The following is a 9,853-nucleotide window of genomic DNA, read 5'->3' as shown; positions in this document are numbered from 1 at the left end:
CAAGCCACCACCAGACATTGAACCACAATTAACTATTGTCTGCTAAAGATGATATAGGGCTGCCTAAGTTGACAACTGTTGGCTTCAAGTTTGAACTGCCTAAGCCAAAAATAAACTAAGTCCCAATGTGCCTCAAATTCATGGATCGACCCTTTCACCTCTAAGCTGACAGCACTTACGCAGGAGTAAATGACCCCAGATAGATGACAAACTACTCCATTCTAGCTTAAGTGTCTCAACTTCAAATGCAAATACACCAAATGTAGCGGGGCCAACCTGCCAATAAAAAAAAACCGAAAACCGACAGAACAGAGGGTTCTTTGTTGACTACCGTTCAGTAAATGCCATCATCAAACAGGACACCTACCTCCCATCCCGAATCGATTACAGCCTCGATGCATTGTCTTCAGCAAGTATTTCAGCACACTTGGCCTGGTCGATGGCTACTGGTAAGTACCCTTAATCACCAAGCAAATTAAAAAGGTCTTGCTTAGAAATCTCTGTGAGTAGAATGTCTTGCAGTTTAGTTTTTTAATTCGGTGACTGTGCTACATGGTTAGCATCGTAAGACGTTGCTCCATTTGGATGACACCATTGTATATGTCTTAGAGTTTGAGTCTCATTTACAACGGCTCAATAAAGAGTTCCAGCACATGAAGTAAATTGCACTGAAGGTGAAACTTTTTAAATGTAAGCTGTTCAAGTCACAGGTGCATTGCCAAGGCCATGTGTTTAGCTGGAAAGTTGTGTCAACTGATCCTGAAAAGATGCGCTCGGAAGTTGTGTCTACTGATCCAGAAAAGATGCGAGCAGTCCAAGAATAGCCAACCCCAAAGGGCTCAGGGAGTTGCAAAACTTTTCAGGTACAGTAGGTCACCACCGGCAATGTAGAGCTAGTGTAGCTTTGCTACCGCACTACAGAATTTGCACAAACAGACTGCCAAAGACAAGAAGTGAACTTGAAGCAAGAAAAACAGATGGCCAATGATGAGCTAAACAGCATATGCCTGAGACCCTTGTACTGGGCTACCCTGATCTGAGCTGGCCGAATGTTTTGAATACAGATGCCAATGACTGTGGAGTCGGTGCTGTGCTCTCACATGTACAGAAAGGAAGCAAGAAGGTGATTAGGCTTTTTAGTAAGATCTTGGCACCTACCAAGAAAGATTACTGTATAACTCGGAGGGATCTGCTTGCCATGATAAAACTTGCGAAGCATTTCTGACCAACCTGTAAGGTCGGTCCTCTTTTCTGTGCACAGACCATGCACCGCTCCAATCTCTATGACAGGGGTAGAAGTCCCTTAACCCAATGTTTAGGTGGCTGGAAATCTCAACCATCTTCTAGACATGCTGGAACACCAACCCAGACTTCGCCACAATAATGCTGATGAACTCAGCTGACTGATATGTGAAGACTACCAACAGTGCAAGCTCATCGAACTGAAAGACAAAAACTCACAAAAAAACTTTCTATGGAGAATAATATTCTAATGGGAGACTAGAAGAACGCTCACCAGCCGTGCAAGGGATAGCTAAAAACATGTAAGAGTTTATTAATTTCATGGGTCTATTATTTGCCACAAAAGTTAAGGAAATGGTTCAAGACTCATCAAGGTCACCTTAGAACTACGTTGCATGTTTTGGGTAGTGACTCAAGAAAATTCCAACAAGTAGCCGATTTGAATGCAATCTGCGGACTGAGAATTGGTGGCCACCATGTACCATGCCATCAATCAAGTGGAGAAACTGATACGTGATTGGCTAAAGCTGGGAAAACCAAAACTTTAGGCTTTGGATTAATAGAGGCCTAGACAACCTTTTATTGCTAATCTCGGTGGCGCATGGTATGTCTATCAGCAATCAGAAAATCAACCGTTTGGCAGACTTGCACTTTTGATCACTTTAGTGTAGGTAAATCGATCAGCTCGCTGCGACTAACTCAGTATTGGCTAGAATTGACAGACACTGTTAGGAAACCCATTAAGAGCTGTGAGACGTGTCAAGCAGCAAAGCACAAGGGCACAAAAACAACAAGCGGTAGGCATAAACTCTTTGCCAGGCGTCCCTGACAGAAGGTAGCCATTAATTTACTGGGACCAATGCTAGAAACAATAAAGGGATAAAATTTTAAACCTATTGCTCACAGATCACTTCATAAGATGTAAGCTGCCATGGCTCTTCCAGAGGCCCTGACCCCAGTAATGGCAAGGGTGTTGAATGAATAGATGTTCTGCTGCATTGCTTGCAAACCACGAGCAGAGCAGAGCCATGCTGCTAGAGCAAAACCACGCTAGCATGAGAGCATGATTTAAGACAAAGAGGAGCATTGAGCTGTGCCAACTCTGGCGAGTGGTAAAGAGCAATATGACACCTTACTGTCTACAAGCTTACAGAGTAATTAAACGAAATAACAGGCAGCTGGGCCTCTCTCTGGGAGCACTACTGCTGACCCAAGGTCAGAAGGAATATAACAAGTTTTTCCTGAACTGATGAGCGCATGCTCAGGTACAGTGGACTTGGCCAGAAAAAAGATGGCAACCCCGTTGATACTTGGATGAAACTTGTGGCTGCCTGATTAGCAGGACTTAGCCATTGCCTACAGAAGCCCAGTCCTCACATGAGTACTAGGTTGAGACGCTGAAGAAACTTGAAGAGGTACATTCCAACTTCCAAGAGCGGCAGAAGACTTTGACAAAACTCCGCTGTATACACAAGAAACTGGATTTGGCTTTTTAATAAGAGAAAGAATAGAAGAGACAACTCTTGGTTGAGCTGTACCAGGTCATTAAAGCTTGGTTAAATCCCACTTGTTTGAAAAAAGCACAAAAGCTAGTTTTTTACTTAGAGCCAAAGCAAGCTGATCCCATCCATGCTTTCCTAAAAGAGCTAGATTAAACCCCGGCTACTTCAGAGGAGAACAAACATCAAAGAGGCTAGGGCCAAAAGGCAGGGGGTTCGAGCTGTGCTAAAAACTACAGTAAGTTAGATTAGGCAAAACAGATGGCAGAGGTTACCATCCACCCTAAGCTCAGCCGAAACCTGATGCCAGGCTAAAAAAACTCTGAAGGTAGCTAGAAGAAGTGCAATGCTCTGGACAGCCAGCCCGGCCTGCAAGTACAACGTCAATTAGACTCTTCTGCCTTGAGCAAAGAGCACCTGGAGTCACTGGGCACAATCCCCAATCGACTCGGCTCACTTGGCAGCCATATTTGTATAGAGAGCAAGCTTGTGTAAAAAAACCTTGAATTAGAAATACAGTGGCAAATGAGAGGCAGCAATCTCTGGGAATTAGTGAGCCAGGACAATTTGCTTTTTCACCCCTCGGTGAGCAGGTTCGTTTGGAGACAGCAATTTCTACATCACAGCTACAGCTAGCGATATACCTTCTAACAAACCTATCAACATGGCTCAAACATGGCTGTCTCAAAAAAATGTTGAGCCTGTTATATTTTATAAAAACATGGAAGAGGAGCAGTTGACAGGCTTGCTAGACTCAGACAAGAAATCTGCATTTGCATGCTAAAACATGGGCTCGGCAAGCTAGAACGAGTCAGTGAAACTCTCTAGCAACAGAGAAAGAGAGTGTTCTAGCTAAGCTGTCTCCAGCAGGCAAAGCTGTTTACACAGAGACACTCATATCAAGTCACACCTGGTTGACACTCTGCTTATGACTGACAAGCCGATACTTGCTCAGATTGTTCTTTTCAATGATATGCGGAGCATCCTGCCAAGTGAGCTAACTGAGACACCCTTCTAAGATTCACAAGGGCTTCAACTGCCTGGCGGAAATGAAAAGAGCTGAGTTGGCCGAGCCAGTGTGGATTTATCGTTTACTAAAGACCTGTTGGGTTGCCGGCCTCTGCAAAGATACCGTCTTCAAGGCTACTCATTGACTTGAAGAAGTTGCATGCTGAGCTAAAGAAAGAGATTATCTCTACAGAGTACTATATCAGTGACGAAATTTGAGATTCGGTTATACCATTAAGCTATAAAATATCAACACTTGTGACCTGTGTGGCTTCACCATTAGCAATGGAAAAAACCGGCTACACTTTTTTTAGCCAAAACTTTATTGACTCTAGGTACCTCTGTCATTGGGAGCAGGTTTTTTGTGACCAGGTCATGTCACATCAGAGAGCATGCAGAGGCGCCAAATTTGAAAGCATTGTGTACGCGGTGGACAAAGCCAAATGGTGGCCATGGTAGACAAAAAAGAGTGTGGTGGCAGAGCACCAAAGCCAAGGCTGACTGCTTTGCCGACTCTTTGACCAACATCATGATTAGATGAGTATTGATACAACAGGATACTCTGCTGCAAGTGAGGAGACTTGCTTACCGAGTCAAACCAACAAAAAGCTAATTGAAGCCAACAAGGAGCCAAAATAAACAAAAAGCAAAAGTACCAAGACAATATTAGACGGCAACCAACTATAACTCAGGTACATACAAAAAGAAGAAAATAGTGGAAAGGCATAAATAGCTATGGCCACTCTGCACAATGTTCACTTTATGTGCACATGGTTCATCTGTACTCAAATTTATTTCTGTGAAATGAATTAAGAGTTTTTTATTTCCAAAACCAGTTATAAGCAAATTTCAGAAGGTTTGGAAATTGAAGAAAGTTTGTGGCAAGTCACTGCATATTCAAAAAGTATGTTTCATTAGATTATGTTTAAAGTTTATCCAATGTGTACGTGCCATCAAATTAGTTTTCTTCCAAAGTTTTCAAAAAGCAAACACGTGAAGCTCTAAAACAGTTTAACCAGTTAGTTCCAAAAATAACTGGTTATGCAAAAAAATTGTTTGTTAGTGAAAAAAGTGAAAAGCTGGCTTATTCATTGAAGTCATTACAAATCAAATTGCCAAGCATCACTATAAATAAACATTTCAGGACTTTTAATAAACATGATAATACAGTACAACACCAAACGTCATTGTAGGTGAGTCGTCTTATGGTTAGCAATAATTTTTGTTTCATTTTCTTTAGCAGATCTACGATCTAAAATTCCCTCATAAAAGTGATTAGCGCAGAAGAAACCGCGAGAACAATTATGCTAGTTTCTAAACATTTTCAATTAAATTTGTTATTCGTTTCGAGAAATAACTAATTTTTAATTTAATTTTAGATGCAAGCTTTTTCAAGAAAATTTTACAATAAAAAGCATGACTTAGTTTTTGCATAAGTTAGTTATCTATTTCAGTTATTATTAAAACTATTTTTAGAAAATAATTTCATAATTTGATGTATAATTCAATTGTATGCACATTTTACCATACAGTCAGAGGCATGAACCTAGAAAATGTTCAATTTTTGTTTGTTTGCCAAATGCAGACAATGTTTAAAATGTGCTATTCATTTTAAACTAGTTTAATTATTGTTTCTATGACATAAATGTTTGACATTAATAATTTTTTTACATTTAACCAAAAGTTCTGTAGCGAAAGATTTAATCTACGAGACTTCCGACTTATTTGTTTTTAACCAATAAGATTATTTGTTGGGAATAACTGTCTTCACACTAAAGTTCATTGTGGACATAATTAATATCTGAAACCAAAGCTATTCTTAGTAAATTTTATATTGGAAATAACTGATTTTTGTCAAAAAAATTTGTATCAGGCTAAAGCTTGTGTCATACTACTCCATCATAGCCAAACTATTGAATTAAAAAATATGACAGTAGTTGGTTTTGGAAATTAACTTTTTATATATGAAAGAAGGGAAACAAGCAGTTTCCTTTACATTTATTGCCTGTTCTCATCTGTGAAGTTGACAAATAACATCCTGTCAACCACATGAAAGTCTGTTGTGTAGGGAGTGATCTATAGCTAAAATTATGAACTAATTAAACCAATTAAATTATCCTTATTTGATAACCTAAAGCACTATGGTAAAATACTGTCAAAACAGTTGGGGATGAAATAAACAGACACCAACTATAGTATAGTGCTAGGGCAAATTTAGGAAACTAGTTTGACTTATTGTTAACATCAAGTCATGACTTATTGACATCAATTGTTCAGCAGTCTGCTTTACCTCATCATTTGTACAGAATATTTATTTACAAAAATCTAAAACAAAATCATACTGAAAAGTAAATTGAAACAAAGTTTTTTGGTAGAGTGTGAGTAATAAGCCAGGGTGGTGTGAATTGTGATTTGTATGTGCACATGTATTTTGCCATACCCTGTAAACTATGTCTCACAAATACATTTTTTCTATTTTTCAACCAAGAGCCGAACTGAAATAAAAAATAGAAAGCTTCTTCCTTCAAAAAAATTTCAATCCTATTAGAGCTTTAGTAATCACATTTAACTTAACCAAGTTTGCTGTGAAAATCATAAAATAGCTACATCTCAGCAAAAAATTATACTTATAGAAAGGTTAGGAAAACTTGTATTTTAAACAAAGATTGCTAAAAAATGCTGGTGTCCAATTCGAAATAGTGAGCTGAGTAGCAGTCACAAATGTATTTTGATAGTTTTAAAAACATTTTTAAATGTAATTATGATCTTCATTTCTGTAGTAAGACCTAAAATAAAATTTTAAGAAGTCTTTGATATTACGTATTTTTGCCTAAAGTTAGGCTATTAGTTTATAATTTGTCAGAATCAAAAATCTAAGCGCATTTTTAATCTACCGCCATTCAAAAGTATTAAATATTAAAGCATTTGACAACTAGTTTAACTTCTACAGAACTTGCAGCTGTGAGATATTTTTAGTGTTCTAGCAACTTATCAGCTTATTGTACTTTCTTCATAAAATCTTACCCTGTTTACTGAAGTATCCATAAGTGAGGTCAGGCGCCGTAATAAGATCCTTAATCGTTTTTCCATCATTGTTTGTAATGGCCAGCAGCTTTCTTTGTTGCTCTGCTGTCCCACAGGCTAGCAGTAGTCGTAATGCTTCAGGTCTCCCATCTTTTGCTGCCCAGTGAGCTGGTGTATTGTTAAAGCGACCTGCTATGCTCAAGATTTCAAACCTGTGCTCAGGTGAAAGATTACCTAGGAGGTACATTATCATAACAGTGTCACCTTTTGATGCAGCCTCATGCAAAGGTACATCACCATAATCATCTTTATGCTTCATCACCTCATAGAACTGCAATGAACTAAATCCAGCTAACATACACTTCATGGTTTCTATATCCTTCTGTACTGCTGATCTTACTGCTGGTGTCCAACCATTTGATCCTTTACATGAGAGCATTGCCTCACATCGATCTTCAACACTTGTCTTCTTTAACACTTCGCTTAGCTTCTCGTGGTTCTCTGTAGGCTCGTCGCAATGCCTGCTCATCAGTTGCTTCAATTCTTTGCTGTCGGCAGCCATGATGAAGTTAGGTCAACAATCAGCTAACCGCTAGCAGTCAGGTAGTATATGCATTAAACACTGTGTGAAGCGTAAAGCGGGTGCAATACTACTAGGTGTAACAAAGACTGCTCCTATATGAATGTATTATCTTATGTTTGTGTATTTCTATTGTTCATGGGTATTTATTGATTAGTAGCCTTATCACACGATTATGCTTGTTTAATCATTGTTATTGCTCTAACAGATCAGTTTTATCTAAGTAATATTGTATAACCTGTAAATAATAATTCCTATGAGCTCGTGAGCTTGCAATAGGGAAGTAAATAAATCTAATTAAGTGCATATTGTGGAGGACCGGGACATATATCAATTATTGCACACTTATATACATATATATATCCTCACTAGCACTTGCCCGAAACTCCCGAACTTCCTTTCTGTTATGTAATCGTATTCCTGAACTGCCTTTTTGTTATATAATCGTATTTTTACCCTGTACTAATCTTATTATATCCTGTACATCCTTTGTGCTATAAATAGATTGATGGGCGGAGCTAGACCATAGTGCGCTGGCTATATAAGTCAGCGCAGCGAGTAGGCAAGTGTGCTTGATATCACCTAAACTTGTGAACACATGTGTTGAAGCTATCACTAATAAAACTATTACATACTCGTACGAACTGATTCTATTGTGGCCTGCCTGGTTGGCTCACCGATTGCACAAGCAGGCTCATTGTAACCATCAGACGGAACTGCCAGGGTGACTCTAGAAGGCTAGGAGACGATCCACGGCTTTGTCTAGACTTGATCGGGTGTGCCATGGCACAAGAGATCCAGTCCTAAGACCAGCCACTAGTGGATCCGGACTAGCCTGAGATAGAGATCCAGAAGGCAGGCCGGGGGTTTGGTTTCGGAGCAGGCCTGACTACTAGGTTCTTGTCTTGGACTGACTTGACCACCACAGGCAATTCAATCAGGCCTCGGACAAGGCAGGCCAGTAGCTCAGGTTGCGTCTCCCTTGTTAGGAAGTAAAGCTGACTCAGCTACCGGGGTCAGATCCTTTACAATATTTAGAAATACCAAGCTTTGATTCTGCAATCAAAAATTTGAGGTGGTGTTCACATATATTTATCGTAGGCGTTATACTTTTAGCTTAGAATGTTTTTAGCAAAGTGGCAAGTAATGACCCAACTAACAATTTTACGTTCCCAGAACGTTCCAGGGAGGTTCCGAAAAGTCCCAGAAACGTTACATCGTAACGTTGTCACAAGATTATTTGTAGACACATTTTCAACGTTCCAGCAACGTTGTGGGAAAAATATTGCTGGAACGTAACTCTCAAAACGTTCCATCAATGTTGTGGGAATTACTTTGCTGGAACATATTTCCCATAATGTCCCTACAACGTTGTGGGAAATACGTTGCTGGGACGTATTTCCCACAACGTCCCAGCAACGATGTGGGAATTACGTTGCTGGAATGTTAGCAAATGATCCTGCATAACATTCCCACAATATTGGGAGAACATTGCGTAATATTCCACGAACATTTCTTACATAATATTGTCTCAAGGCTATTAGCTAACATCCCAGGAAGGTTACGCATAGAACATTGGTGGGACATTGACGCGTAGGGATTTCCACCTTTATTGTACAATATTCCAAGCTACTGAGAATCGCTTTTCATGCCGCGGAAATCGCGTTGAGCTAAAACGAAATATAATTATAAGGGCAAACAAGTTAATGGGCATTGGCTTCGCTCTACTAACGAAATGATTTACATACGCGTCGGCTTGTCAGACGACACGGAAGGTTAGTCAATCGGTAGATAGACTACCACCAACCATCTGACACAACATGTATATGTAGCGACTTGGTCAGTTGCGATGAGTTCACACTGTCGCGTCTTACATTGACCCGTTTAACGGATAGACAGAGCTAATGGACCCTAGTCATTTTTGCGATATGTCTAATGAAGTGCGAAAATTGAAATTTGTAGTGAATTTTTATTTCATTTACATAAATCATTCAAATTTATCATTATTTTTTTTCATTATTTTGTTTGTTTTTATATCTGTAATGAAAAATCTATAACATTTTTAATTTGTTACATTTTAAATAATTTTTTGTTATGAAAGGGGGACAACTTCCAAAAAATGAATCATGCGTTTTTGTACCATTCTAGCTAGAACGTTAGAACGAGGAAAAGGTTTGCTAACGTTATTATAACGTTGTTACAAAACATTGTTATCGAATGTTCCAGCAATGTTACAGGATTGCTACTTTGAAATGTCTGGGTATAAGCATTCACATAATATTGTCTTCTAATATGTTCGGAACAGTATGGCATTACACCATTATGGAACATTCAGCAGATGATCTGGTGCAAAATTCCTGCGACATGGGGAGAATGTTACAGAACATTCCACAAGCATGCCTTTCATGATGTTGCCTCAAAGATATTAGCCAACATCCCAGGAACGTTTTCGTGCAGAACATTAGTGGGATGTAACTGTGTAGACAATTTCTAACATTTT

Source organism: Watersipora subatra, chromosome 8 (genome assembly GCF_963576615.1).
Source record: "Watersipora subatra chromosome 8, tzWatSuba1.1, whole genome shotgun sequence".
NCBI lineage: Eukaryota > Metazoa > Bryozoa > Gymnolaemata > Cheilostomatida > Watersiporidae > Watersipora > Watersipora subatra.
This window is presented reverse-complemented; position numbering follows the sequence as displayed.